The sequence below is a fragment of the Aphelocoma coerulescens genome, chromosome 5 (assembly GCF_041296385.1).
Source record: "Aphelocoma coerulescens isolate FSJ_1873_10779 chromosome 5, UR_Acoe_1.0, whole genome shotgun sequence".
Lineage (NCBI taxonomy): Eukaryota > Metazoa > Chordata > Aves > Passeriformes > Corvidae > Aphelocoma > Aphelocoma coerulescens.
In genome coordinates, this window is record NC_091019.1 from 53,649,292 (window position 1) to 53,657,107 (window position 7,816).

The following is a 7,816-nucleotide window of genomic DNA, read 5'->3' on the forward strand; positions in this document are numbered from 1 at the left end:
TTCCCAACCACTTTCTCATTTGTGTGCTTGGAAACAATTGAGTTTTCTCCACAGTACTCTCAGGACTAAAGCGAAGATAAGCAGAATGCAATTTATCAGATCCTGTCTTTCCCTTTGGTTCTTCTGCTATGGTTAATATGGATTGTCCACCCAATAAGCATTTAGCTACAGGCATAAAAAAGAATGTTGAATCAATAAACAATTTAAATCTGTTCTGGTCTCACTTAAAATCAAGGGGGATAAGAGTAAATGCTAACCTTAATTTTCCTTGTCTACTCATGATGGGTAGCAGTGAAAAAATAAATAGACAATACACGATGTATTGTTTGACTTCAGGCAAATATGATCTTCACTGCTGTGAAGCAGACCATGGTTAGACTGGAGAAAAGCAACAAAATGGTATCAAGGTGCATTTGCTTATTTTCTCTTGCTCCTACGATCCCTTTAATCTCACTACTTCACTGCTTCATCCAGTATTCTTCCTGGCTGTCCTATCTCTCATTACTACCTACCACTTGGTGTGGAAAAATACACACAAGCAATTATTTGGTTTCTGTACCCAATTAATTCTCATAAATAAATAAGTAAGCAAGCCCCATGGTATTATAGTAAGGAGTGGAAACACATTGTTTTCTACAATTGTTTACAAAGAATATTTAGTAAATCACTTTTCTGCTAGAGTTAGGGCACGCACCTTCTGGACAGAGGATTATAATATCTTGCTTCAAGCCAAATGAGAAGGGTATGGGTCCACTTTATTAATTCAGTCTTACTCTTACATCAACCTAGCCCTGGAGAGGGTTGCAACAGCACTATTAAGGTTGGAATGAAATAAATGTAAATGCAAAGACATGTTTGTAAATGGAGCAAAAGGAACAACAGAGCAGGGATTAAGCATGACATGCAACAACAGACATGGCAAAATTAACACTGGTAAAACTGGTAAATGCTGAAGAATGTGCTGCTCACACCCAGATCATGGCAGGGGTGACTCACTAGCTGTGGGCCTGTGCTCTAGTACAAGAGAGGGGTTTAATGAGTTTATAGACCAGTGCTATTTCTCTTCCTGTTATTGAAAGAAGAATATGCTCTGTAGCCAGAAGATGCCTAAACCAAGAAGACAACACAGCATTTATCATCCTCAATGTCACACACGAATAATCCCCATCAGACTACTTGGGCACAGGTTTCTAGGAGATTATGAATATGAAACCAAAGAATCATATTATCCAGAAACAAAAATAACCTCTCCCTTCTCCAGTATCACAGAGTTTTCTTGCAATCCAGTGGTTTTGTGTCCCTTTCCCCACCCTCCCCCAGAAGACAATAAATGCTCAGAAATCAATCAAGCATGCTATTGCAGGGGCTGTTACTGGACACTGAGAAAAAGCTGAAAGTAATTCACACATATCACTATTTGTAGCAGGAGTTAGTCCCTGCCAGCCAATTGTCACTATAAGAAGTTTACAAAGATAACAATTTTCATATTGAAGCTCCAGAACTACTTGGAGCTACTCCTCTTTAGGATTTAGTTACTATGGTCATCAAATCCTTGCCTTACATAACTTTAGAAAGATAATTTGGATATTGCTAAGTTATGATGGCCACATCTGTTTAATTTTCATTGCATTACTGACACAGAAAAGGTTTAAACCACTGATTCCTCTGTTCCCTGCATACGGTGCCTGGGTCAGCCTGTGTTTCAAGCCCTTGAGCAGCTCATGACCACCCTGCTCCCAAAAACAAAATGTCCTGTCACTCTTCTGGCTCAACAAAGTGCTCAGTCGAAAGTTCCATTTTCCATGCTTGATTTTAGCACTAATCAGTTCCATCCTTGCAGGAAAACACCTCTGGATTAATTTCAAAATCCTCTACTAAACAAACTGCTTTGGAAGTGTTATAAAAGTAAGACCCATCCCTTCCCCTATAAGTGATTTGTATTAACACTTGGTAGGTGTGTGGATGAACACAATGCTAACAGCTCCTGAATATAGTCAGTTTGTCTGGAACTGCAATATATCTTAAAATTTCAGCTTGAGACTGTGCCATTTAAATGCAGCTCCTAAGAACGAGACAACAAGAGGAGCTGTGTCTTTTCACCACCTGAAGGATCCGTGTGTGACACTGCAAAGTTCAGTAGAGTGCATCAATCAGCATTGCAGTGTCCCCCGTCAGCAAAACAATGCCATAAGGTGACAACAGTACCTACATGCTGATGAGAGCAAAACAAAATGCATCAGAATAAAATTACCTGTGGAAAGTTACAAAAAGAAGTTGCCAATAAAATAAGCTCTTTTATGGTGTATACTTCAAAAACATCAACTGCCTTCAACATGCAGATAACTTGCATTAGAATATTTGTACCTAAACCTTAATTTCCCTTAGGTTCAGCCTGTATGGACCTCAGTGTCTATAAAGACTGCAGCAGTTCACCAAATCTGGGAAGTCAGGAGAGTTTTCATATAAATACAAGACCCAGACATAAACAGAATGTATTGTTCCCTGAGGTATAGGGCTGCTTTTGACTGAAAATCCATTAGCTTTTCAAAATAAAAATAATAAATAAAATATAAACAGTCCAATCATCACAGCATCTCAACTGCAATCACAGCAGTCTTTCTTTTGGCAGATTTTCACAGAAAGCACAGGTTATTTGAGTTTGTGCAGAAAATGCTCCATGCATATGAGAACAAGACTTTTTCATCCACCCATCACCACCTGCTGGGAAGGCAGGCTACAAAGAACCAGGCAACATGGCTCTCTTATTTTCGCCCTTACAAGTTGCCCAGTTCTGACGGTCCCTACTGTGCCACACTGCTTCACTGCTATCCCTTCTGCTAGTAAAGGGCAGATCATACAGCTACCCCCATATTTGGGCACTCATAACCTCTATTACCACAGCCATTCTCACAGATACAATTTTCATCAGCTAACTTAAATGGTTATTGCTGCACTTCATACTCATACACCAGAGAGACCTTGATTCCTGTGTTTGCATTATGTCTCTCTTAGTGGAACTAAAAGGACTAGCACAAAAGAGCTAAAAAATGAACCAACTGGTGAAATTTTGCCTGAGAAGATCAGGAAGGGAACAGTGTGCACTGGCAAATTTAACAAAGCCCAGTGCAACTGAGGAGGCACACAAAAAATAAAAGTCTCCTTAATCTCTAGATGAAAGTGACATAGTGTTGAACTACAACAGTAAACTTGGGCATGTCCAATCCAAAGGATATTTCAGAAATAGGATGTTTGCTTAGCTTGTGCAACATAACTTCTATGCTTGCAGGGCTGGATACAGACAGCAGCAGGCTGCCTTTGCAAAGTTCTCTCAGGACACAAACGAACTCAGCAATTTGAGCACTTCCAGTAAGAGTGAATAATAGTCTGATTTTAATGAGAAGAACCAGCAAATTTCCTTCCTGAATGGGGGAACTTAATTTGAAGTACATCTGTAACATTGTTTACAGGATTTCAGCAACTGTGAGGATAGGTGCACAATCCAGGAACATCAGTTAGGGGGGTTTTTTGTTGTTTGTTCTTAGGGGATGTTGAATCTTTTTCCTGGTGCTAAGTGGTTGCAATTAATCCCACCCAATGTCTACAAAGGAAAAAGAAAAAAATTTGATGCAAAACAGCAGAAAAGGAATAACCTGAAGAGTAACACCCTGTGGCACAATATGTCAGAGCTAATCCCATACGTTAGCATGCAGTGGCACCCTTAGGAGAAGCTTGGTGGGATAAAGGTGTTCAGGAAGCAAGAAAGAAAAGCAATTCTGATGCTGTTTGTTTGTTCCTTTAATGAAGAGCTACAGAGTCACCACTCAGTAGCAGAGATATGCCTGGCATTGCTGTGAGGATAAATGTACATAACATTGGACTGACAGCTCCTTGAGAAGGTAATCACCCCTTCCTTGGAGGTGCAGCCAAACCATGATTAATGCTAGAGAAGAAGCTGGGCCAAATGTTGTGGTTACAATGATATTCCTTCCAATGTTTCTGGATGTACAGATAAAAATCATTCTCATTCCAGCAGCATTTCCTGCTGCAGCCTAAGCAGACCTATAAAAGGTACAGAAAAGACTTCTCTGTTCATTCCAGTGTCATTTCCTTCATCTCATCCAGCGCAGATTCAACTTCTGGCTACTCATCTGACTTTTACTGCTAAAAGAGCACCACAGCATTCGTTGCTCCTAGTGGTTTTCTGTACATGCTTGCAAAGGTATAGCATGAGATCCACTTGGCTACTTCCAAAGATGAATGCTGCCCCTTGCACAGAACTGAAGAATTTTAATTCTGGCTGTGTACCTCTACAATACAATGTATAGAAGATCCAGTTTTTGAACAAAAGTGGTTCTTTCCTGGTAAGTAAGCTGCAAGTACTTCCATCAGCATTGTCTTTGCTTCTCTGTTGATATTCTCTGCATCTGTAGTCAAACTTTATCTCCTTAGAGGTCTTTTAGAACTGAACTGATTGTACAGTCCTTCAGTAGCTCATACACATTCTAGATCCTGATTAATTCAATCCCCCTTATTATAATTCTTAAATTGTAGAAAGGAAAAAGACTGTGTATTTACAAATTACTGAAAAGAGGTTTTAAAATAAATGCAACATACTGAAGGGCCAGAAACACATAGGAGATAAAAAAGCTGTTCTCATTCTAGAAAAATATAACTGACCAAAACGGGTGGTTGTTTAAACCAGAAGACATTCCAATAAGTTAAGGCTCAATGATGATACAAAAACCTTACAACTGCTATAAAACGGTGCTGATACAATTTATTTAGGAGAATCAGATCAGTTCAGGGCAAGGAAAAGGAAATTAATCACGATCCTCTTTAGAGAAAGTTACCTAAATATCTTCAGCTGCTAATTTTAATCAGTGAGTCTTGGAAAAACACTGAGTTTGCAGGGGAAGTAATACACAGACTTAGCTGCAAAAATAGCTTCTTCTAGGAGACTGATCAGTGTGGGCATATACACACAGAGATTTGAAGAGCAGCACTTATCTGAATGTAGCTTCAGATAACTTGCATGGCCAATAGTGCAAGTCGCCTGTTCACATGAGGGCCGGGGTCTCCTGCTCAAACACCAACAATTAAAGTTCTAAGTCCCTGTCAAAAAGCCAAGGACTGCTTCCTTCTTCCAAATCTGGAATGCAAACTTAGTAGGCCAAAAAGAGCAAAATGTACTTGGAAAAGGTCAGAAATCAATAAGTAAAATTACATGGTAAGAATTTTCTCTCCTAGAAAGTGCTGCAACAGTCCTGAACAACTACCTAGGCAACCAATTCTCCCCTTATACTTACTCTTTACTCACTGTTTGCTGTCTTGAGTTAACAGAGTCAAATGTTCACATACATATCTCTCAGTTTCCCAGACAAACGCTAACTGAGCAGCAATGCTCCCATGTAACCCAGAGTGTATGCCCAGTGGAAGCAAGGTCAGGTGACATAGGAGGAATACAGAGATGCTGCTCACCACTGTAGGGAGAAAATTCATGTGGCCAAAGTTCAACTGGAGTTGAAGCTGCCAGAAATGTGGAGGACAATAAAAAGTTTTTCCAAATATATTAATGGCAATAGACAGTGTAAAAACAACACCAGCCCATTCCAGGATGAGGATGGCCACCTCAAAAACAGGGACAGGGACAAGGCAGAGGTGTTTAATGCATTCTTTACCTCTGTCTTCAGCACCAGTGATGGACTAAGGAGGTCTCAGTGTCCTGAGCTGGAGGACCACGACTGTGAGAATGATCAAACCCCAGTCAACCTTGAACTTGTGTGGGATCTGCTGTTCCAGCTGGCTCCCTATAAGTCTATGGGGCCTGATGGAGTTCATCCTAGAATCCTCAAAGAGCTGGCTGAGGCAATTGCAAAGCCTCTCTCAAGGATTTTCAAGTGATCTCGGGAATCTGGACCTGACTGGAAGTTGGTGAACTTTGTGATGATTTTCAAGGTGGGCAGGAAGGAGGACTCCAGAAACTGCAGGCCTGTCAGTCTCACTTCAGTGTCTGGTAAAGTTATGGAGAAGATTATGCTGAAAGGTATTGAAAAACACCTGAAAGACAATACAATCCTTGGTCACAGCCAGCACAACTTCATGAGAGGAAAGTCCTGCTTATCAAACCTGATTTCCTTCTACAACAGGTTAACCCACCTACTTGGTCTAGAAAAGCCAGTAGGTGTAATCTTTTAGGACTTCAGAAAAGCTTTTGCTACTTTCACAGCATCCTTCTGAACAAAATGCCCATCCCACAGCTGGATAATTGAGTGGTGCACTGGGTAAGAACCTGGCTCACAGGTCAGGCACAAGGGGTTACAGTGAATGGGGTGACATCAGACTGGGAACTTGTCACTAGTGGGGCTCCACAGGGCTCCAACATCAGCCCTCTGCTCTTCAACACCTTCATTAATGAATTGAACACAGGACTGGAAGGGATACTAAGTGTTGCCAACAACACTAAATTGGGATGAGCCATTGACTCCCCCAAGGGCAGAGAGGCCCTGCAGAGAGACCTCGACAAATTAGAGAGAGGGAGAATCACCAATTGTATGAAGTTCAACAATGGAAAGTGCTGGATTCTGCACTTGGGATGAGGCAACCCTGTTTGTGTGTATAGACTAATAGCTCCTGCCTTGCAGAGCTTTGCCTTTCTAAAGCTTTTGAGATGGCTGCATACATTTATTTCACCATTCAGTAAGCCTCCATAGGAGACTTGCTGCTGGCAACACCAGCCTCAGCCTCCTGAAATGGCTGTAGAATACTCCTCTCCTGCTCTTCCAGAAGTTATCCACATTCCTCAGGTGCAGCTGAGTAGATCTGGTTATAGCTGGGTTTTATTACATCATTACAAATGAGACAGCAGAGTCTCTCCTATATACACATAAAATGTGTCTTAAAATCAAAGCATAGTTTTGAAGCACTGTATTTGCAAAATTATGTTAATATTTAATATTAAATCCATGACCAGCCAAAAACCAAAAATCTAGAGGTAGTTCTAAAATTTTTATTCAAGTGCATAAAGAGTTAAAAGAAGAACTGAAAAAAAAAAATGTGGAATGAAGATCTTTGTGATTGTGAGTCTCAAGATTACCCAGCCAAAGTGGAACTGGTGCAGGGAGATCAGGGACAGACCAGGGGGAGGTATTGCTGATAGCAGAGCATGACTCAACTAGTTCCAATAAAGACTGAAAATGTACCAAGCAGCCATTATTACAGATTCTGAGAAAGAGAAAGAAAAAGAAAAGGAAAATGACTGAAAAGCAAAGCAGTGATTCCTGTCAGAATACACACCAAGGAAGTGTATTGCACTAGAACTGTAAATGACAAAGCAGTGGAGAGTGGGAGCCAAATATGTTAACTGGTAGATACCACTGGTCACTATATAGACCATCATTTTTCCTGAATTGTTCACTTTTGGAATTAGAATTTTGTGGCAAACTAAGGGAGTGGACTGTTCTTTTTTCTGTTCATTCCTCCTTTGAATGAAGATGTGTCCTTTGTGTGAAATTCTGCAACCATGGTTGCCATTTCAGATTTCAGTTTAATTGCATGAATATTAGAGGAAAACCAGCTATGCCTCTAATAAATAGTCTAAAATTAGTTCTCTGTTAATTATCTGACATCCAGAATAAAAGCCAATGCAGTAAGTAAAAGGGTATGTTCTGGTGTTTGCCTATAATTCTGATTCATATAGACACTTCATCCATAACCTTGAAGAAATTTTGGTCCAATTTAAATATTTAAGTGGTATGTGGATTCTGTACTTGCTCTCAGCAGACCAAGCAGTCAGACAGGAAGAGCAGTGTCTTCCAGA